Source organism: Xyrauchen texanus, chromosome 43 (assembly GCF_025860055.1).
Source record: "Xyrauchen texanus isolate HMW12.3.18 chromosome 43, RBS_HiC_50CHRs, whole genome shotgun sequence".
Classification (NCBI taxonomy): Eukaryota; Metazoa; Chordata; class Actinopteri; order Cypriniformes; family Catostomidae; genus Xyrauchen; species Xyrauchen texanus.
This window is the reverse complement of record NC_068318.1, coordinates 4187675-4212470: the sequence shown is the minus strand read 5'-3', so window position 1 is coordinate 4212470 and position 24796 is coordinate 4187675. Positions and strand designations below refer to the sequence as shown.

The 24796-nt window shown below is 35.4% G+C and overlaps 1 protein-coding gene across 6 annotated transcripts in view; it reads left to right on the top strand.

Moving 5' to 3' along the window:
• LOC127635642 (PH and SEC7 domain-containing protein 3-like) overlaps positions 1-24796 on the top strand; it is a 186415-nt gene that overhangs the window by 116356 nt on the left and 45263 nt on the right. The window lies entirely within an intron of this gene.

The following is a 24796-nucleotide window of genomic DNA, read 5'->3' as shown; positions in this document are numbered from 1 at the left end:
ATATTACTATAACTGCAGTAAGAGTAGATTATATTGTCAGCTTTGGAATACTGCCTAAGGAAGTTTGTATTTAATGTATAGATACTATACATTTAATTTAATAAAGGAATTTATTTTAACCCTCTGGGGTGTGAGGATGTTTTGGGCCCTGGAGAAGTTTTGACATGCCTTGACCTTTGTGCTTTTTTCAGTTGCTTAAAAACACATTAATGGCTAAAGTCTGATAACACTGTATTTAGCACAAACTGGGCTACAATAATATGTGAGCAACATGGGTGTACATTTTTGTATTTTTGAGAAAATAACGTTTATGCATGGTTTTTGAAAAAAACAAAAATTTTGAAGTCATTGAAATAAGACCATATAACACATACTAAACATTTGTCCACAAGACTTTTGAGAACTGGATCTTGTAGCCTTGTGTTTTTGCTACGAAATGATGTGAAAACCATCCTGATCACTCATTCATACAAATCAATATAGTAATTTAACTTTTGTAAGACACTTTTAGTGTTAGAGATGTAATATGCGAGGAGGAACTATCATGAATATTGAGGTAATTCACACCTGAGGACACAAAAGACCCCTCCCCTGGGCCTATCACTGAGGAATGTGACAGAAAGAGAATGAATGTGAGGAGACTTAATGATCAAAATCAAGTTTTAAGTTAAAAGAAGTAATCTGACTATACATTTTCTTTACATAAAGACTTAATTATAGACCTACACTACTGTTTAAAAGAAGTCTCTTCTGCTCAACAAGACTGCATTTATTTGATCCAAAATACAGTAAAAACACTCTTTTTCAGTTTAAAACTCTGATCATTCAGAAATAATTATAATATGCAGATTTTCTAATATGGGCGTATTTAAAGTGCATTTTACTCATTTAACCTGAACACATATTTTCAAGCACAAGCTTTGTTGATGATGAGGCAGCATAAACACTAGATAAAATATAATCTAAACATTCATATTATTTTTATATCATATTACATATCATATTTATATCATACAGCATACAATTTAATTACCTGCTTTAGCTGAAACAGCATTTAAATGTAACTAAAACTTGCTTATTAGGAGTCATATTTCAAATTTCAACGCGCTGAATCCTGGCTGGCAAGTCTGGAAACAGTCCCACTAGTAAAATATGTATATGTTTTTATAAAATATCATTTCAACTAATTAAACGACTTACTCTTCCGAAAATGCATCCTCGGCTGGATCAAGTCTCTCTTCAAAATGCAAACGTTCATCGTAGTCCCGCTCTTCTTCTGAGGAATATTTTAACTCTTCGTCACTATCCAGGAGTTTTCTTACTTGTGTATCGTGCTATATTTCAAACGTGCAGAAAAGTGAATGAACTTTGTTTTTAAGGCACAGTCGGGGGCGTTCACCATTTGCATTGATCATCTCAGCATATTACCTTATGAATAGCGCCCTCTGCCCGTGGGTGTGATCAAATTGAAAATTCGCTGAGCCAGGTGAAACTGTACATCGCATTGTTTCATGCAGATTACATTGCAGGAGAATATTTGTTTTAAATGTGAACATTTGAAGCTTTCTTTAGACATATGTTTCATGTTTTTGTGATAAGTATTCGCAGAGTTTCAGTTCATTTTTGTGATGTGTTTCAGAAATATGCTTGTGAACACAGAGACTGCTGATAGCTCACCCTTTTTTTTTTTTTTTGTAAAAGCACAAGATTTTGTTGTTATTGTGAGTGTTCACAAATAAAAGTAGACCCTTTATAGTCTCTAATGATGTCTTACACTTATCTGTATACCCAAAAATGACGGAGTATTTTAAGTTGTTTCTGCTGTAATGACAAAAAAAATCCAGCAGGATGCGCCGGCGCGTCTGTCGACCCCAGAGGGTTAATGTACGTGTAGTGGAAGAACACTTTGATACTCATAATGCTCTTATTTACCCAAAATTTTTATGTCAGCATTAAGGTTGGTTGATACAGCTAAAAAAATGTGTCACGGTATATAATGTTTCATATCATTCGGTATCGATAATTATTGATACATATTAATAACCTTTTTTAAACAAAGACCAGTAGAAAAAAGGTTTGAATTAAACCACGATATTTGTAATTTACCCAATCTATTAATGCAAACAAAAAATTATTTTAGTTTTAACAGTCAAAAACTAAATAAAATGTAAACAAATATCTTCTTTCTTATATCATATAGGAAGATTAAATACATATGGGTTAAAGAAACTACTGAACATAATAAATAAAATGTAAAAAAAATAGTTTGAAGGATTTCTCATAAGACATGGTTGCCAAGTACCTCGCCATCGTGTACTGCTTGTGGGTTGTTTGTTGAGGTGAGGTAGATGTAGGTTGTAGCTGATGACATGCTGCATATTCCAAAGTGTGGAAGCATTTAAGGTGATTAAATAATTCGTTGCTTGTGTTTCTGTATTTGGCAAGGATGTTTTTTTTTTTTTTTGCAAAGCTTACACACAATGGTGTTCTGATGTTGGTCAGATGTAAAGAAACCAAAAAACTGCCACACTGGTGAGCTGACATGTCCTTCTTTATTCATAATCTCCTCATCGTCGGCATGCACGGCACTCACAATGCACATGTGTTCATGTGTTCTGAATTCACATGGCGATGGCGCAACCGAACCCCACATCAAAGCAACTTGTTATTTGCTGTTTGCTTGTCACTCGTAGCGCGCTCCTTTATCAAGCCATATGATTAGCTGTTTGTGATCCAGGGACTCCGCATGCTTGAGGGTTGTTCATGCAACCAAACGTCATGTCTATTTACATTTTAATGCATTTAAGTGAAACTATCAAGAGTTGTATAGAATAATTTTTAAATTGTTATCGATAAAGGTGTATCGTCGATAAATACTGATACCGTTTTATCACCCAGCCCTAGTCAGTATGTATTGTAATAAAGGGGTCTAAAAATGGTGTGTTAAACATCTTGTGGTGCTGTATGGAAAATGTAATTTGATGTTTGTGTAAATTGATTTATTAACCTCCTAAAATGTTCCTCCATAATAAAATAGGAAAAAAAAAAACCTCAAACTAAAATATCATTGCCTCATTCGGACAAATCGCATTGGCTGTATTCCTCATTTGTAATCCGCTTTGGAAAAAAGCATCTGCTAAATGAATAAGTGTAAATGTTTTGACGGAATTCAACTTATTTTACAGAAATATGGCATTATAATTATTCATGCTTTGTTGAACATCCTGTTGGGCTAGGCCAATTTAATTCAAATTCCAACTCAAGAATTTAGAGAGCCCATTCCTAAATTCAAATTTTTCCCAACCCTACAGTGTAGTCAGTGTATCTACTTCTGGTACATGTGAGAGTAGCTGTCAGTTTGGAGAGAGAAATATAATGGAAATATTGCCTCAAAATGTTTTGATAGATCATTTTGTCCTTTCATATTTCGTGGTTGGCATCTGCAAGAACTCCATATAGCACCAGTGAAACAAAATTCATTGTTATATTATTAGCTGAAGAAGTTCTGTAATTTGAGTGAAAAACTGCTACCTCATTGCAGCTACTGTTAGGAAAATGAAAATGTCCTTTCTTGTGTCAGAGTAAGAGGTGGGTGATGCTTATCAACATCACGATAAAATCCATTGCATAACAGTGCATCATAATGTCATAAATGGATTGCGATTGTTCCTCCACAAAACTAATTCTGGAATAATGTTACTGTTTAACTTTAATAAAAGGACAATTTAATGAAATGGTTAGTGATGCCCCTTAAAGTCAACATTAAATAAAAATGACCCTTTTTACCTTATTAACATTCCTGGACTTATTGTGCACAATTTATAATTCACATTATTCGAAAGAAAACGTTTTTACCTTAAAAAAAAACGGACAATTTCTGCCCGATCCTCAACAAACGCCACGTAAAATTCAGACACAATGTCACACACAGAGTGTTTTATCACATCTGTTGGTGGTTTTATCACATCATGGTCAGAGAGCAAGAAGCAATGGCCAAAAACCTAAATCTGATACACGTGTACATAGATAACAATAGAGTGCAACAGTCCAGTTCTAGAAGTAAAATTCCCATTCATTTTTTCCAGATGCGAATTCATTCTCAACAATAATGGATTACCATGAACTCTGAGGTTGTTAATCAGTGGTATATGCTTCTATTGAAGCCATCAGTCTGTGTTATTTCAAGTTCATAAAAAAAAAAAAAAGAACTACACTATGCATGAACCTGAACAGAAAAATTCAATCAGAGAATAATTTCCAAAAAGCATGCCAAACGTGTGCTGCAGGGAACGCCTACTTACATAATGTACTGTGAAATGCAATTGAGTCGCTCTCCCAGCACTCTTAAACTACATTTGTATATTTCGGAATATATTGCAGTACAGTTTAAATCTATTGTTTCTGTACTTATAATCAAAACTCTCAATCAGTAGTTTTTTCCCATTGTTTTTATCTCGATTATGTCATTCTTGGTGCTCCATGGGATTGTAGTTCATTCTCATTAAAGACATTAAGTATGCAGTCTTGTATCTTTGTCTTTTGTCTGATTTTAAAATGCTTTATTTTTTGTTTGTTTTTTGCTTCAAATTATTTAAGTTTGTAATGTTGTGATTCACCTCTGAGCTGGTTGCTTTAATTCATGGCTTAAAACTCTTTTATCAGGGATTTTATGAAATCCCTATGGAAAAATTCATGGAAAAAATACTTTTGGAACCCAGATGGCTAAAAAAGTGGACGGGCACTTTTGTACTCTTTTTAAAAAATAGCACAGATGGAATTTAAGAACACATCGTCCTCCCTCAGTTTTCTGTGGGTCAACCGGTCAGACTTGCAATGCTGTGTGAAAGTAAATAAATTAAGAGCACATCAACACTAATCTGTTTAGATTTGAAACCTCCATTTTCAGTTTCCTAACGTCATAGTTTTATGGAGAGTGTTTTTGAGAATCTTCTTTTCAGTGAAGGGGCCCTGAGTGTTTTGCCATCCCTCCAACTGATTTGGAATTTGGAGCAATTGATCCTTCTCTAAGCCCGCCTTAAAAGTGCTTATGACCAATCCTGTTTTAGCAACTGCAGCCCTGCCGCCATTACTCTGACACGCATTTGCTGTTTTCCAGTGACAGCCTATGGAAGTAATGTGTGTTTGAGTACTTTTAAGTGAGATTTTATCAAAATAATCAAACGTATTGTTGCTGGGTCATTTGCAATAGTGACAGAAAAGAGCGTCTTCGGGGTGTGTTCAAACTTGTAGTTCGGTTCTCTTGGTTTGAACCAAAAAAGAAAATGATACTAATGATTACTATTGCTCATAGTGATTTGATCAAATCTCTAACACTATAAGTATTCAACGTTCACTGTGTAAGTCGTTCTGCAGCTTATGTGCTCCAGTCATGAAGGATGCCTCAAATCAAGTGTCATGTTGAGGAGAGGTTTGCTTTTACATTACTAAGCAATTTGACTAGCATTGTGGTGGAGAGTTTTGCACGGACAAACACCATTCACATTTTCGCCAGAAACTTTGGACTAGGAAACAGTCCACCTCATGTACTGTATACACTGTTGAATCACAGAATACTTCTGACCACCTGATAGGTATTTAAAGCATTTGTAAAGAAGTACATACTGGATCGTTCTGTTCAGATCTCTTCAAGCTTTCATCATGTATATTTCTGAAGAGAAATAAAGCTGTCAGATGTTTGGATTTGTTGAAGGTCTGGCCTTTAAACAGACACGAATGACTGCATGCATCTGTGTAATCACACACCAATCACACGTCTATACTCATCTGACTATTTTTACCCTCACAATGCTCAAGTGCTTGAGTAAGACTCACTGACCTGTGATGACCTCAAACCTGTATTCACCTCAACAGGACTTGAGATTGTGGTGTGGATGACTAAAAAATATCTGAATATTAGATTATATTGGAGTCACAGATGACATGATTGGTTATCAATGTATACAAAGACCCCCAAAAATGTTTGTTCACGTAAAGTAATAAGGTTAAGCTCAATCAACAGCATTTCAAGCATAATGTTGATAACCATGAAAGATTATTTTGACTCGTCCTGCCTTTTCTTTATAAAACAAAATTCTTTGTTTCAACTCTCCCAAAAATGTACCCCCATTCACTTCCATTGTAAGTGCCTCTCTGTAGAGTCGAAAAACATTTTTGTGGTAATCAGCACAATGTCACACTATTCCTTTGATAACAAAATATAAAGGTGTGATATAGAGAAGTGTCAAATGCTGCCTTTTCTCAGAACTAACGTTCTATTTTCTGAGTGATTTTTGCTCAATGACTTTGAATGAACTGCTGTTGTGGTGATTTTTAGTGGATGTATGAAGTCACTCATAGCCCTTTTCCACCAAAATTGTGATGGTTCTTGTGCCGAGCCTGGTTCACGTCCGGGGCAATCTGGAGCCTATTGTAAACCGGCTGAGCTTTTCCACTGACTTGAGAGCCGAATGGTGACGTAACAGGTTACTGTCTACGTAGTAGTTTCACGTGACAAACCCACTTTATATTAGGTGGCCTTAACTACTATGTATTTAACCATTTGATACAATATACTTATTATGTACATACACAGAATTGGTTCCCGTGTAGAGACCAGCAAGCTTTTGGAGCTGGTGCGGAACCAGGTTTTTGGCCCCAGAACGGCCTTTTCTACACTGGAAAACTTATACTGCAGTCTTAACAATACTGTATTTTTAATACTGTCTATTGCACTAAATCTGAATGTTTCTTTCAAATAAATTACACTTGCTTTTGATGTGTAAACATTTCAGTGGAGCTGTCAGGCAATAGGAACATTTTCTGCATGTCCTTCCATGCTAAATAACTTCAAAAATCTCAACCTTTTTGATCAGTAGATATTGTTTGTCCTTATGGCAGGGTTCCAGTAGAATGAATGACAGGTGTCAGGTTTATAAACACAGGTGAAATGACGCAGATCATCTGTCTGAAAATAAAGTGTTAATTCAGGAGTTAACAGATTAATAACTGTATATTAGATGGAAAATCTGTGACTATCTTTAGATGACTTCTGCTGTACACATGCAGAGGAGAATCAACATCTCCAGTATTAAAGTCTTCAAAGGAGAAAAGATTTTATTTTCCTAATCACAGATAAGAGTTGTTTTATTATCTACCTATTTTATTATCTACTTGAATCAATAAATTAATACTAATTCTCCAAAACAAGACAATGTTTCTGTAAAGTGTCAAATCCACCATATTGTGTTTCTCCTTTTTATTTGTCATTTTCTACAAGTGATCCTGAAATCTACATGTGACCTTTTATTATGGAAGGTAACAGTCCACTACCAGAAGAATATTCAATGACAGGTGATACCAGGACAGAGGCGAGAGCTATTTAGATTGGGATTTAGAACATTGAGATTCTTGTTACTGTGATGAATAGATGCAATAATCACAGCACATTCACTGATCCAAAGAGCAAGCTCACAGTACTTACACTACATCTTCATTTGAGTCCTGATATTGATTCTTAAAATCACAAGATCGCTCTTTTACTCTATGTGCAATTCTTTGCAATGCGAGTAAATCACTTGCATATGCTACCGTATTTCACTAACAATGTCTGTGATTCTCCGCTGTCTGGTAAATGTTCATGTTTCTCTCGGCAGTGATTGAGTAGTATAGTGGTGAAGAAGTTCAGTAGCGAGATCCTTTCACTGTATGTTGAGAGGAAAAGTTTGATTTGACTTGTTCTGTGTAATGTGTGTCCAAAGACGAGTTCAACACAATCCATTTGCCATTAAATAATTTCTCTTTTAATATCCTTTCTGTTCTTTACAAAAAAATTACATTTAATTCTAATCACATAAAGCACTGATGTGGTAAAGAAGCCATTTGACTCCTCTTGTTAATGTGCACTCAACAAAGTGAGTCAACTTCTGTGAGACACTCGCTGAACTGATGCTATTCTTAAAGAGACAGAACCGTTTTAGCACTTGTTCTGCAAAACAATCGAAATACTTCTAAAAAGTGGAAACACTGCATGAAAAAAATAAAATAAAACATGTTACTAATATGCTGTATATATGTATATAGTACTGTGAAAATGTGAAGAATTTTCAAAGTGAGGATTTCTTAAAAAAAGCGAATCATTAATCAGTTACTAGAAAAAAAAGTTTTTCTTGGTTGTTGGCAGATAGGATGTTCCAAGCCTCTTGGAGAATTCGCCACAGTTCTTTTATTTATTTAGGCTGCCTCAATTACTTCTGTCTGTTTATGTAATGCCACACTGACCTGATCTCATTTTTTGTGGGGAAAAAATGTGATCTCTTTGATTTGGACCATGGCATGATTGTTGGTGCCAGACGGGCTGGTTTGAGTATTTCTGTAGCTGCTGATCTTCTTGAATTTTCACACACAACAGTCTCTAGAATTGACTCAGAATGGTGCCAAAAACAAAAAAACATCCAGTGAGCGCAGTTCTGTGGGCGGAAATGCCTTGTTGATGAGAGAGATCAACGGAGAATGGCCAGACTGGCACCATTCTGAGTAAATTGTAGAGACTGTTGTGTGTGAAAATTCCAGGAGATCAGCAGCTACAGAAATACTCAAACCAGCCAGCTGGCACCAACAATCATGCCATGCTCCAAATCAGTGAGATCACAATTTTCCCCATTCTGATGGTTGATGTGAACATTAATTTAAGCTTCTGACCCGTAACTGCACGATCAATTTGATTGATCTTGTTTTAGAAACAACACTGCATAAGATATTTCAGTTTTTCAGAGAATGTATTTTTACATTTACATTATGCATTTGGCAGACGCTTTTATCCAAAGTGACTTACAGAGCCCTTATTACAGGGACAATCCCCCTGGAGCAACCTGGAGTTAAGTGCCTTGCTCAAGGACACAATGGGGGTGGCTCTGGGGCTCGAACCAGCATCCTTCTGATTACCAGATTACCAGTTATGTGCTTTAGACCACTACACCACCACCACTCCAATTTTTAACATGTGTATTTTGTCTTACTGTACTGGAGGAGTTTTTATAGTCAAAACAAGTGAAAAAATCTACCAGTGCTGAAGAAGTAATCCAAAGTATTTAGAATATGTTACTGACCTTGAGTAATCTAACGGAATACATTACAAATTACATTTTACAGCATGTATTCTGCAATCTGTAGTGGAATACATTTCAAAAGTAACTCTCCCAACCCTGTTTGTGTGTGTATTTGTATATATATATACACACACACAGTATATTTAAAGTGGGGTAAGTACAAATGTGACCAAATGAGATCTTTACCGTTGAGCTCTGTTAAAAATCATGCTGTAGTGTCCAGTGTGTTGTTTCTTGATGATATTCCTTGTCAAAAAGACAGTTGTCATTTTATGATTGATTTATTCATATGTTTAGTACTAAATAGATTCTCTGGCATTTGTAGGATATAAATATGACTCCATATATCAGTCTGCTTTAGACGTGACATTCAGACTGCACTCTATTATTTTGTTAGTCCAGTGCAGTGTGTGTATATGCAGCACTATAACGCATATAAACATTGTATATGTTGGTTTATTTTAAGCAGCAGCAGAGAATTGACCTGTCTGTGTGTTCTTTATGTTGTATGCTGCTCTGCTGCCAGCGTTTCATCCTACACAGGCATTTACACAGCACCGTTTCAAGGTTGCACATGGAAAAGGCATTTTTTATTTGTATACATTATACAAACACTCTTCCCTACAATCATATGAAGCATTGTGTTTTGCTTATGCATGTAACATCTGATTAATCATAACTGGCTAAATATTTGCCAGCAGGCCAACACAAATCACAATTTAGTATGCAAAAATTACAACAATGCCATAGCTTTGTTACATTTTGAACCGTGAACATTCCATCTATGTAAAACAGTGGGAGATTTTCAACCTTTGATCTGAAGTTGCATACAGTATTTCTAAATATAAAAAATAGGCAGCACACCTAAAGACTCAGTCACTTTCACCCTTACATGGTGAAATGTCATGTGCAAGTACGAAAGACTGCCCAAACCGGTCACTTCCAGACCAAGCAACTTGCTATTGGTCAACACTGCAAAGTTCAGAAAAACGTAAACCCTGCTCAAAATTTGTGTACAAAAATGTCTTTGCCAATGAAGTCCATCAGGCGAAATTTCTGATTGCAAAGATTTCCATTGAGATTATGATATTTCTGTGCAAGGCTCATGCGACCGAGCCTTAAGACTGAGATGATCTACATAACAAAGTTTGAAGGGAGTTTGTATGTTAACCGGTTCAAACTGAATTAAATGCAGAAGTTTGATACTTGAGCATTAGTGTTAGTGTTAGAACGTCTTTGAGCTTTAGAAACAAAACTCAAACCAGAATATTTGAGGAATATCTTTGGTACCTTTATTTCTGCCATGGAGGGAAAAAGTAATTGTGACTTCATGTCTTACAATTGTACAATTATAAATGTCTTACCATTCATTCCGAGTTTATATCTAATATTAACTTTTTTTGCATCCAGCTTTAGAAAGCTATTGTAAAATCTGGATATATGAATGTAAAACCTCAGGAAATGTGAGAATTAATGTAGAAATTGCGAGATGTAAAGTCACAATTTGAGGTAGAAACTCACAGTTGTTAGACATATATGGGCAGATTCACTAAGAATGAATTGCGGCTGTTTTTTTTTTGCATGCGCTCTCTTCTGGTTTAGTGCCCGAGAGAAATGATGTTTAGTGTATATATGCTAAAGGAATTATGCAGATCAGGCAATGGCGCAAACACATCTACAAAAAGTTTAATTTTCACATCTTGTTCTGATCTTGCGGTCTGATTCTGAGCGCATTATTGCGGAGGACTCCGCAGACCACCATATTTGACATCGTGCCGGGATTGTACATCATCACTTTGATCCAGACATTTGAATCATCTCTTAAACAGGCAGAACGTGCGTATGATGACTCCACACATCTGGATATATGCCAGAATATAACTCTTTTCTCCATCATTTGATGATTATTTGAATAATTACTGATGATATGATCGGTTGAAAACACTTATAAATAAAATTCATTTTACTGCCTACATTCATTTGCGTTAATAGTGTGATATAAATTGCACCACGCGGTTTTTGTGAATGAAGCGCAATCAACAATGAGCGTAATTTACAAAGAAAGGAAGCTTATTTTGTTCTGAAAGGAATGACAATGACTTCATTTAAATACTTAAGATGCAGCGCAATTTCAGTGCTGACTGCGCCTACTAAAATAGATTGTGGGTGGTTAGTGAATAAGACGCAGGTTTTTGCACTGAAATACCACATGCTAAAGTGCTGCAACTTATTAGTGTCATAGTCTCAATTGCAATACATAGTTGCAATTTTGAAATATAATGTAGCATTTGCGAAATATAATGTTGCATTTGCAAGTAATGAACTTAAAATTGTGAGATATAAAGACACAATTGCGAGAAACAAAACTCACAATTCCTAGATATCAAATCAGACTTGCAAGAAGCAATAAAGTTGAAAATGTGAGATGTAGTCACAATAAATAAAATACAAATGTGTATATATGTGATAACCTGTAAATGTAATATATCACAATTGTGAGATATACTGTAAACTCACACTTTATTTTACATTATATCTCACAAAAAAATATGGTTTGAGATACAGTCGCAATAATACCTTTTTTAATTAGTTTATTCCAAAGCGGGATCCGGCTTTCATAATTATCACTACAGTTATTATTACAGTGTCGCTTGGAAAATAGTGAATCTTTTAGAATTTTGTATTTTCTCAAATGATGAAATGAAGAAAAAGCTGTACTTTATATACGTACTGTGCATTCATCTGTAGGTTACACTGGGCTGTGCTGCTTTAATGAGGGTATAAAATGAGGTGAGTTTAATGTTCAGCAGGCTGACCTCATTAGGATTTCATTCAATTAGAGTTGCTGCCAGTAGCATTGTAAAGCGCTTTGATTCAATAAATCACAATCCGTTAACTGCATGCTGAATAGGACCTTATAACAGTTCTAAGCATTTACCGTGTCTAGGTGCAGCAGCAAGTGTCTCCCTGAATGTGCAATTCTCTGAAGAGCAAAAAAATCACACCTAGTCAGAACATGCTTTACGTTTAATATACTGTCATGGGAAGTGGAATTTTAGACCAATGAGATTTCTGTCTGGCACTGGATTAGGTGTTGTGAAATATCCAAAACTAAAAGTAAATTTTAGACCCTAATAGAGTCTTTCAACAGCAGCTGTCCGAGCTTATTTATATTATGTTAACATACTAGAATATATAAAAGTATTTTCTTTTGATTTAAATGGCAAATTATTTAGAATATTCTGTTGATCTTTTCAAACAGTTTCTGAAACCATTCTGCAATGTGAATAATTATTATTATTCAGTTGGACTTGTACGTCTCAGAGTGAGTGTGATAGATGTGTTTGGCTGCAGGTTGCTTGGGTAGGCATGCACTGTGCAGCGCTGTAGGGAACAGATGGGTGTGATGATGCTTCAGTCCATTGGCTCACTCAAACATTAAGGCATATTGTCTGGCATGTGACCATGATCTTAAATAACCTGATGACAAACCTGCTGAGAATTATATTAAGAAAATGTTCTTCATGTGTGTGCATCATTTTTTGTGTTTTAAACAGATTTTCCAATTCGATTCGGAGTTCAATTCAGTTTTATTTTATTACAATTAACTGGGGGTACATTTCAGTTACAATGTCTATATTATTACAGTTGAAAGTAATTTGATGGAAGTCAAAACCAGTTTCAATACCATAACAAAATACTAAATAATTTGAGTAAACGTTGTTTTGAGTAAACAGTTAGTAATTAAGTTAAAGAAAAGAAAAAATTACAAGCAATAAACCAAATAAGAACAATAGATTAAAGGTAAATATGAGCAGTTTTTATAACAGCAGTATCAAGTATTCAACAAAGATGGCTGCCAAGGCAATGAGTGGTTTGTTAGGCTCCACTTTTATCAAGCATTTTTTTATTTTATATGTCAGTACTTTTAAATATTTAATCAAGAGTGCTAAAAGATGATCACAAAACAAATCAACAAAAGCAAAGGGGTTTTACTGCCGATCTGCTGTTGTTTGGAGCTAGCTTCCAACAATAACTCACTAAAAGTTCATCAAACTCCATCACCTGATGAGGTGATTATATATTATATTGCTGCTGGCCTGTGACCTACATCTAAATCCTGGACCTGCTATGGGAGAACAATTGAGTAATATCTTCCCAAGTTCAACACCTATAGAACCAGCTGGACCAATGGGGGACTTTATTCTCCAAGGCAGGCTAGGTGACGCTGCAGGGAGTGTAGCACCGGCGGTGGGGTTTGGTGCTGGTGAATGCCTGGATCCGCAGTGTCTCTTTGTAGAGAAGTGTTGGAGATGCGGTTGCATTCCAGCAAAGGTTGTGGAGATTCTCACGTGTAGCTTAGCGGACATGCCGGTCTAGGCTCATGTGTTGTGGTTGGTGGAGGACATGCAGGTTTGGTCAGGGCGAAGTCAGCGAAAGAAGAAGGGTGCATGTGCAGGGCCTCAAGGTACTACTGAGACTCAGGTGCACTGAGGTCAGTGACGGACAGAAGTCCAGCGACACTAAAACAGAAACAGCACTTGTTCTTTCAAACTGTTAATCATGCAAAATCAGTGTGGGACATTAAATCGAATCCAAGAGGAATTCTAGGTGGACACTTAAAAATTTGTAGTTAAAGATCAAATTCATGTATTATTTACTGAATCAAACTTAGATTATATTTGTTTAAGTTAAAAATGGCTTCAATGTAATACTTTGACAAGTATGATAAGATATTCCTGGACATGTTTGTTTTAGAAAAGATAGATCATCGGGCAGGGGTGGTGCGGTATTTACGTAATTGTAAGGAATTAAATACTACGCTTGAGATTCTAGGGTTTACCCTCTTTCCTCTTATGAATATTAATGTTATTGTTTTTTATAATCCCCTGTCATACGTCATGATGAAAAAAAGATTTTAATGAAAATGTTTGATAATCACTCTGAAACAATATTGTATGGAGATTATAACATCAACTGTTTGGATAAAACAGTTTTTTTTTTATATTATTATGACTAAATTTAAGAACCACCATCTTAGTAAAAGTCCAACAAGAATAACAAAAAGTGGGACAACTTTAATTGACCTCAATTTTACCAATAGACGAGACTGAATCACAAAAACAGGATCAGACCACAATTTGGTGCTTACGTTCAAAAAATAATGAAACAACGTTTACAACGACATCAAAATCGTGGATTTGATAGAGTCACGTTTGGGGTACCGAATTCCAAATGAACACAGTTTGAAACAGAGATGACTAATGCTAATTGGGATAATGTCTTGCGAATAAATGATGTCTTTTTGCAATTCTTTAACTGAAATAGTGACTAAATTGGTGGATAAAAACTATATACTTTAGAAATGCTCCATAAAAAGAAAATAATTTCCATGGCCAAATAGTGATATCCATAATCTTATGAAAAAACTAGTCATTGCTTAAAAAACTGCTTTGTTTTCTAAATGAAGTAAAAATAACTTAAAAGTCTTAGAAACAACGTAGTACAAGAACTGCGCAATTCAAAAGTATCATATTACATTCAACTTGTATAGGACGCTAATGGACAAAGTTCAATTTTATTAAAACAATTTAATAATTTTACAAATAAAACCTGTAATCAGAGAATCAAAGAGCTGCAAATAAAGGGAGAGATTGTAAGTGATAAAGCCATTATTGGGCACAAATTTAACACATATTTTATAGCCTCAGCAGAAGGTTCAATTTTACACTAAAACTGTCCAAAGATGAATTACCAAACCCCTTTTTTGTGTTATGGAAACTGATGAAATAAGTGAAATCATAAAGAAACTATAAATAAAAATCTACAGCAAAAGATATTTACAACTTGGATAGCAATTTGTTTTTAAGAAATATAGCTCTATTGTCAGTTCCATAATCTCACTTAAACTTATTCATTAGGGAAAGTCAATTCCCAGAAAATTGGGAAAAAGCTATTATTACTAACATTTTTAAGTCTGAAGATTCCAATTTGGTCTCAAATTATCATCCAATTTTGATTTGATCTGTTATGTCTAAGGTTTTAGAGCAAGTAGTGGCAGAACAATTAATAAATCACTTAGAGTAATCATTTCCTCCACCCGCAGCAGTTTGGTTTTAGGTCCAAGCACTCAACGGAAACTGCAAACTGACATTCTTTAGATCAGGGGCATGTTGTGCGAGACGTTTTTATTGACCTGTTAAAAAGCCATTCTACACTCTTAACCGTGCTATTCTTTTGTCTAAATTAACTGCTTTTAATTTTTGTAATCAAACATTTGAGTGGTTGGTCTCTTACCTACTAAAAGAGAGCAACATGTAAAAATTGAACAGGAAAAATCCTGTTAATGTTTTAACAATAAACTAGGAATACCCCAAGGTTACATTTTAGGTCCATTGCTTTTTAGTTTATTTATAAATGATTTGCCAATTTTCTGCCCAGATATTAAGTGTCAGCTTTATGCTGACAACACCATATTTTATGCATCAGCTAAAATACCAGCAAAAACAGCTTAGATTTTAAATGCCAACCTGGAGGGGATATCACAGTGGCTCCAAAATAACCACCTCACTTTGAACTTCAGAAAAACAGTTTCTTTGTGTTTCTCTAATAGAAAATATAAAGAAACACTCATATTACATATTGCATTACAGTTTCCAATCTGTATTGCAATCCACAGTAGATTGTATAATATCACTTTACAATCAGGCTTTACAAATTATGGAAAATAAACCAAATCTTGTGCATCATTGCAATATTTAAACTTCTTAGTTTTAACATTTTATCAATTGGTCCTACATAAAATGTATGTATAAATGTATCCAAAATAAAGCCCCACAGGTATTATGTAAAATTGCTAAATGGACAGGATGGTAGTAGAACAATGAATGGTAACTGTAGGGTTGACTATTGCAGAACATCTCTGGGCAAAGGGCCTTTTCTGTGAAGGGTTCCTAACTCTGCTACCATCTGAAATAAAATCAGTTACAGACATAAAATCTTTCATAATATTGGTTAAGTGCTGGTTTAAAAGAAACCAGAGCTCTACTCATTCTTAATGAATTTTTGGTCTAATTGTTTAATACTGTATGTCACCAGGGTTGGGAGCAACCTTAGTATTTATTAAGCCATTTATTCATATTTCTATAATTAGATTATATTGCTTGATTTGTGTTGTTTTTAATAATAAAAAAAGCCTATCTAGGGACCTGAGATGCAAATTAGCATGTGGTATAATCTTAAATGTACAAAGCAACTTTTTGAGTTTTTTGTGCTGAATTTATGATAATAACAAACCAATAAATATATAAAAATAAAAAAAAAGTAAACTTTCAGAAATTGAAAAAAGTCATGAAATGTTCTATAAACTACTTAAATTACTGGGGGCGTATTACAGAGAGTTCTATCTTAAGTCTAAAGTTAAGATCTGATCAGTTGAGTTTGGATTTTTCACTAAAGCAAATCCTAACTGTAGTTAAAAAGCAGAATGGTATTTTCTGTGTTATTGTATTAATATTAATGGCTTACTAGAAGAGAGGCATGTTTAATTAGGCTTAGGGCTGGGCAATTTGTCTTAAATTATATCTCTATTTTTTTTCAGTGTATAATAATTATGTATTTGCTCTAAAATGGCTGAAAAGTGTTGTTATTTTTTATCAGAGGAACCATCATTTAATCCAAACAGCCATTGTAGCCAAGTAGATTCAATATTTTAAAGACTTTCAATAAAATCTATTTAAAAATAAATATTTTTCATTAAATAAACACAAGGGAGAATGAAATTCAGTCATTTTTTTTTATATCTCTTTATATTTATATTTCATATACAATTAGTGGCCCCTGCATCTGTACAGCTGTGCGTATCATGAGTGCTCAGACTGACCTGAGAAATATTTACTCTCAGAATATTTCACCAATCATGAAATGTGTTGGCTTTTTAAAAGAACTAGCAATGCCCAATTTGCAAATGAATAATACTTTTGAGTCGGTTCTTTTCAGTGAATCGGCCAAACAGGCTTCAAAACTGTCTGAATCAATTCTTGACGGACTGCACTCTCACTGAATCATTTGGAGTGGTTTCTCACACTGTAAAACAGTATCAGGATATTTATGAATTTATGTTCACATGCTGTCATGTGAACAAGGGTCCGTTCAAACGGAACAGGTTTTTGCAAAAATGATGTTTTTCAATCGTTTTCCATATAAACATTCACTAGATAGATGTTTGCGTCACGTTTCACTGTGTTTTTAGGATCTCTCACAGGAGCACTGCATTTTTAAAGGCTGTGTCAAGTTAAAAAGAACTTCTTCAACTGATACAAACGCGTCTTGAGACACCAGCGTTCTGCTGTATTTGGTGCGTTTTGCTTTTTTAGTGTGAAAACATGTCTGTCTGAACGGTTGCTGGAAGAAATGATTTATCCAATATTTAAATGAATGCTACTCATACTCAAGAAAATAAATACAGTTGAAGTCAGAAGCTTACATACACTTAGGTTGAAGTAACTCATTTTTTAACCACTCCAAAGAATCACAGAAGTGTATTTTTCAGTTTATGTGCATAAGTTCTCTGATCACATGCGCACATATACCGACTCTCATTCAGTCAAACAGTGCGGGAGAATGGAAAAACATGGATCTTTAACATTGTCATTGTTTGTGTAGTCTCTCCCTCTCTTTTCCTTTTGGCCTGTTAATGAGATCAAGCAGTGGTTGTCTTGTGATTGATGTAATGAGCACCTCAGGCACCGAGTAAAAGATGCATCTTGTAATTTTAAGAATCGATGTCAGGATAGTTCAAATGAAGTTGCGATTAATTAGATAATTGATCAGTTCTATGCTGCTGTTTAAATAGTCCTGGTCAAACCCTGCTCATTATAAGGATCAATATCATAGGAAACATGATTTATGTATAATGTACTATGTAAACACTCAAACTTTCAGAACTCAAAGCTTCCTGCCTTGAACACTTATTGAAACAGTAAAAATAACATATTCAGAAATCTTAATGCTTGCGATGGCACAACCACGAGCACATGAACACGCCCACATGTACAGTACACGTCAGTGATGCCTATTGGGTTTTCAGAAACTTGTAAATGAGGAAGGAGGATAGATACTAAGCAACCGCCACTCTGCAGATCCTTCTGAATAATCCCAATGTTACGAACAAGCAGCTGAAGTTTATTTTGAAAAACATAGCTAGTCTTTTCAGTCTGATCCTAACAGTTTGTGAGGCACTCGGTGTCTTCATTGTTTCTCCTTCTTGTCTTGCATGTTAGGCATTTCCTTAATGTAATAAAACATGCAGATTTGACTCTGCTCTTGCAATTGTTTTAATGTTCTCCCTTGAATGTGCAACATATTTAAAAATGTGTATCCTGCACGAGACATATTCTTCACCCTTGATATGATACTGTACATACAGCTCAGCACATTAAACAAGTCACATGTGAAGTAGACTTACAGTGACAGGCCTTTGACTATTGGAATAAAGTCTGGTCCATTTTACCAGACCGACATGTCAATAGAACGAACCACAGTTTTTGTCTATATGACTTTGGTGGGTAAATACTAAATAATAGACTGGCATGGAAATATCTAATTGGAAAAAACATGGAAATGATTTATGTAAATAATAGCACAGCTGCCTCTCTGAAAGATTGCACAACTTATAACACTCTCAATATTAGTGAGGATACATCAATAAAGATTCAGAGAATTCAGTCATTTCCTGATGCACAAAGATGTGTACTATACAAACACCCAGAATAAATATATCTTTCATCACATGAGCAAAGTCCATATTATCATAACTTGGAGCAGTTCCCATAGTCTTTGCACAAACAGATGAACCGCATATCTCTTACCGCTCACTTAGTTAGTCCCAGCCCCATGTACCCCAGTCCATGGAAATGAGTTTAGACTTTTCTGAATTTCTGTCCATTCAAAAGCAATGAGGAATCAATTTGTTTATGGCAATACAATGTAGAGTTGTACTTGGGATGTCCCAGTGTGACTAGTTCTTCCTCAGAATGTTCATTTCACTCCTAGTGAACTGATTCTGTACAAAAGTGTTTGCACTGACTCCTGTAAATTGTGTTAAGCCAGCCAATCAGATTGGAGCTTGCCATTTTGACAAAGTTCCCAGCATTTGTGTGTGCAGTATGGATTGTATCATTAGAGTGCCACAACTGGTGTGTTGAAATAATTAAACCATTCCGCTTAAGCCAAATCGTCATCATTTGCATGATTTCAGCCAGTCCTAATGTGTTGGTTGAGCATTAGTATGTGCTCTGAATTATTAATTTCAGCTGAAATCATACAGAGGTGTTGGATTTCTCATCAGTGGTCTTTGAATTGCTGCCTGAAGCAAGGAATGTTTGAAGAACTACAATTTCTCTCATTATTCCAGAGATGTTATTATCATAAACCACCTCAAGATTATGAGGGAAAATTCTTATTGCATTCAAAAGTGGAATCTTATACAGTTGTTTCACAACAAACTATTGTCATACAGACGCATGCTTTGAGTGCTGTGCAGTGGCGTGTTGGTTTTGGGTAATTGTGGTGCCATCGATTTCAGATTGATCTTTCCCTCAAAGTGAATTATTGTTGGTTGATTTACATGTCGGTCAGACAGTCTCTTCCTGTCTAAGTGGGCAGTTCTTGGCCAAAATAAGCTGCATGGTGAACCAGAATTTGTCCTAATAGTTAAAAGTCTGGCTTTGTGAAACTGCTCTGTATTTGACTTCATGCTTCATGAATGACCCGTGGATCCAAGCAGAAGTTGCTTGGTAATGCTGCATTGCATATTTATATACAAGTGTACTTTTCTTTTCTTTTTGCTTTAATGTGCTGACAGCATGCTGTGCTTTAGCTGTTAGCCTTTTACTGTCTCCAACATTGGCACATTGGCAGATTTTGCCCTCCTAGTGGCAGTTGTGATGAACTTTCAATTTGCCTGCTATGAATTGTATTCATTGCAAGGGAGAAGGTAATCACAAATAACAATGTTAGAGCACCTGTCCCTGCAAAAACTGACAATGAAGCTTTAAAGAAAGTTAGAATGGTTGTTGGCTTTGTGAGTTTGTTTTTGTGGTTTTCTTCCAAACCTTAGAATGACATTTTTCTATGTGTGCTATTTGAATAGATGAATTCAGTTAATTTCATAATGAATATTCACTCAGTATTTCTTCTTCTTCTTTTAATTTAATCTGACATTTAATTACAAATACCTTTTGTGATGTGGTTGCCGTAAATGATCATTTCTGACTTCTAAATTCATAACCATCTGATCTGTTAATGTAGCAGGCATTCAGAATAAATTTAAAGACACGAGCCATTCTTATTTCTCACTTCGTGTTTTGAAAGAATATGTCACATCTGGTTGGCGGTCGCATATGTTAGAAGTGTAATTGATGATATTGCTCCTGTGAAAGTCAGGAAGAAGAGTGGCAGACAAAAAGCACCTTGGAGAAACTCAACAGCAGTGCAAAATATGAAAAGACAATGCAGAAAAGCAGAGCGCATGTGGCAGAAGACAAAACTTGTAGTCCATTATAACATCTACAAAGACAGCATCCATGCTTTTAATATGGAACTAGGCAAAGCTAGACAGACTTTCTTCACGAATATTATAAACAGCAACTTAAACAACACACGCACTCTTTTTGCGACTGTAGAGAGACTGACAAACCCCCCCAAGCCAGATTCCCAGTGAAATGCTCTCAGACAGCAAGTGCAGTGAGTTTGCTTCTTTCTTCTCTGAAAAAATCAATAATATCAGAAAGGTGATCAGCACATCCTTGAGTTGTGCTGGGGTCAGACAAATCAAACCACAACCTGAGAAAGTAGTTACTAAGTCTGATTTCAAAGAAATTGGTGGCAAAATTTTGGAAGAAACCGTGCAGCACCTTAAAACATCAACCTGCACTCTTGATGCACTTCCCACATCGGTTTTCAAAAGTGTGTTCAACTGTTTAGAAGCAGATCTCCTAGAAGTGATAAACTCCTCACTTGTCTCTGGGAGTTTTCCAAACTCCCTGAAAACTGCAGTTGTCAAGCCCCTCTTGAAAAAGAGCAATCTGGATAAGACCATATTAAGCAACTATAGACCGATCTCAAATCTTCCTTTCATAGGCAAGATCATTGAAAAAGTTGTCTTCAATCAGCTGAACAAATTCTTGAACTCAAATGGATACTTTGAAAATTTTCAATCTGGTTTCCGATCGTATCACAGCACAGAGACCGCGCTCATAAAGATAATAAACGATATTCGCTTAAATACTGATACAGGCAAATTATCAGTACTGGTACTACTCAACCTCAGTGCTGCATTTGACACTGTCGATCACAACATGCTTCTTGACAGGCTGGAAAACTGGGTGGGGCTTTCTGGGATGGTCCTAAAATGGTTCAAGTCTTAGAAGGGAGAGGTTATTATGTGAGTATAGGAGACCATAATTCTGAGTGGACGTCCATGACATGCGGAGTCCCTCAAGGCTGAATTCTTGCACCACTCCTGTTCAACCTGTATATGCTCCCAATGAGCCAAATAATGAGAAAGAACCAAATTGCTTACCACAGCTATGCAGACGACACACAGATCTACTTAGCCCTATCACCTAACGATTACAGCCCCATTGACTCCCTGTGCCAATGCATTGATGAATTAAACAGTTGGATGTGCCAAAACTTTCTTCAGTTAAACAAAGACAAAACTGAAGTCATTGTGTTCGGAAACAAAGATGACGTTCTCAGGGTGAATGCATACCTTGACGCTAGGGGTCAAACAACTAAAAATCAAGTCAGGAATCTTGGTGTGTCTCTAGAGTCAGACCTTAGTTTCAGTAGTCATGTCAAAGCAATAACTAAATCAGCATACTATCATCTGAAAAATATTGCAAGAATTAGATGCTTTGTTTCCAGTCAAGACCTGGAGAAACTTGTGCATGCTTTCATCACCAGCAGGGTGGATTATTGTAATGGACTCCTCACTGGCCTTCCCAAAAGACCATAAGACAGTAGCAGCTCATACAGAACGCTGCTGCCAGGATTCTGAGCAGAACCAGAAAATATGAACATATCACACCAGTCCTCAGGTCTTTACACTGGCTCCCAGTTACATTTAGGATTGATTTTAAAGTATTATTACTGGTATATAAATCACTCAATGGGCTAGGACCTCAATATATTGCAGATATGCTCACTGAATATAAACCCAATAGATCACTCGGATCATTAGGATCACATCAGCTAGAAATACCAAGGGTTCACTCTAAGCAAGGAGAGTCTGCTTTTAGCTATTATGCCAGTCGCAGCTGGAACCAGCTTCCAGAAGAGATCAGATGTGCTCCTACAGTAGTCACATTCAAATCCAGACTCAAAACACATCTGTTTAGCTGTGCATTTACTGAATGAGCACTGTGCCACTGTGTGTCCGACTGTTTGTACTGTATTTTATTTTATTTGATTCTAAACTGTTTCAATTATTCTTATTTTTTTATTCTTATTTTAATCTCTTCTATGTAAAGCACATTGAATTACCATTGTGTATGAAATGTGCTATATAAATAAACTTGCCTTGCCTTGCCTTGCCTTGCATATTGTCTAGACGCACAAGTTGAAATATTTCAATGCATTTCAAAGCTCAAACCAAATCTGGAAACTCTACATCCTCAGATGGTCCAAACTGAATGCAGTGTAAAGATGGCTTTAAACAGTTTGCACAGTAAAACTCTTTAAGAAAAGTTGTGTCTTTAAATACACCCCTTTACAGCACCGTCTCTACAGCCAAACACGTTCAGATTTTCCTGATTCCTGATGACAAGCTGTATGATTCAACATACTGTGAAAGTTTCAGAACTCAAAACTTCCTCGCCAGTCCAAAAAGAGCATTTAATGTTTAAAAAAAATCTGCAACATCGTAACGTCCGGATGTGGTGTTTATTTGAATATCCCCACCTTCACAACACATGTAATCGTTGCGGTGAAAGAGAGAGTGATTGAGATACTCCAACACTAAAAGTGATAATATTGTTACTGTAGTTTGTTTTAACCAACAAAAAATTAGGATGTCGAGGAAAGTACACAGACATTGTGGATGTGGACAAAATGCATCTCTGTATAGCCTTTTAAAGGATCCCAACATTAGGAATGTGGGTTAAATTTATTTAAACACAGTTTCTGGGACTGTATATTTCCTCTGTACATATCTTTATGGATTCTATTGAGAAACAGTATGATTCAGGCTTTGCAATGAAACTTATAGGAGGGATGCGTCGGAGCCGTGTTATTTATATAGGACAGTAATGCTGGTGTGTGACAAATTGAATGCCTCTGTTTCTGTCTGTATATTTTTGTTATGAGGAATTGTGTAGTCAGCTGTTTTTATGGCAAATAAACCATGATCATGATCCAAACACTGAGTGGTAGCTTCGCGTCGGGGTCCTGATCGCCCTCTAAGGGTTTATTTTGCAATAACAGCCATTTGATTGTACATGATCTTACTTATTTTATGGCTACTAGCCAAAATAAATGGACATAAAATATTGATTTGTGTTGAAATTATTTAATTAGTTTTCGGCTTCTTTCTGTTGAGTATCCCACTTAGTAAAGACTGCTTGCCAAATAAATAAATAAATGCACATTAATCTTTTATTTGCATTTAAATTATTTTATTATTTTAACTGTAGAGATTACACAGTGATCCAAGAAGCAGGAAAGATCTCAATACCCGAATGAGCGGTCTGAGACGTCTTAATCCCCATTGGTTGGCGCCAATGAGAGTCAAGTATTCCTGAGACCTGTGTTATAAATAACATTATATTCTATTAAAAAAAAATGTGTATGCCTAATAATATAAGTATTGGCGAGCAAAAGAGTGCCATCTTTGTTAAGTTGTCTGTTGTTATTTCAGTCAAACTATTCTAGTAGTGTGATTGCGTGCTTCACATTGATACAGCTATCAATGATTGCCTAGACTGCCTGCTTTCAAGGGATTTTGTAAATAGCTTGCATATTTTCTTTAATTCTTGGAAAAAAAAAACTGTTCTGCAATTGTTATGGTGGGGGGCGTTTATTTTTATGTTTTATAAGATGTTAGCCAATCATAGCACAATGGGCAAGTACTGTATATTGAATATGGGTGGGTAACAAGATAATTTTTTCAATGCATTACAACCTTAATTTCATCAGCTGTTGATCAACATAAAAGAAACATTTAATTCAAATCATGCATAGCACAGATGAGATATAGTCATTCAAATCTCTCTTGTTAACACTCGCACATTTACAGACGCTCTTTACACTTTAAAGTGTTTTAGCATGAGTTCTACAAATCAATGTAAATACTTGTAAATAGTACAAATCATGTAATTAAACAATAAATGTGTAACAAAAAATAATAGGTGAAATATAATATCTTATTTTTTATTTAATACATTGATTTGTTAATTTTTAAGAAGACAAAATGTGACTAAAATGATGAACAATTAATAAAATATAATAAGTACAATATATATTTTCATAATGTACTTAGTTAGAAGGTCCTTTCTTTCATATGAAAACAAAATGGTCATTATAACTGAAATATATAAATCGATATCGAATCGAAATCATAATCAAATCAAATTGAGAGCTTGTGAATCGGAATCAAATCGGGAAATCTGTATCAAAACCCATCCCTAATA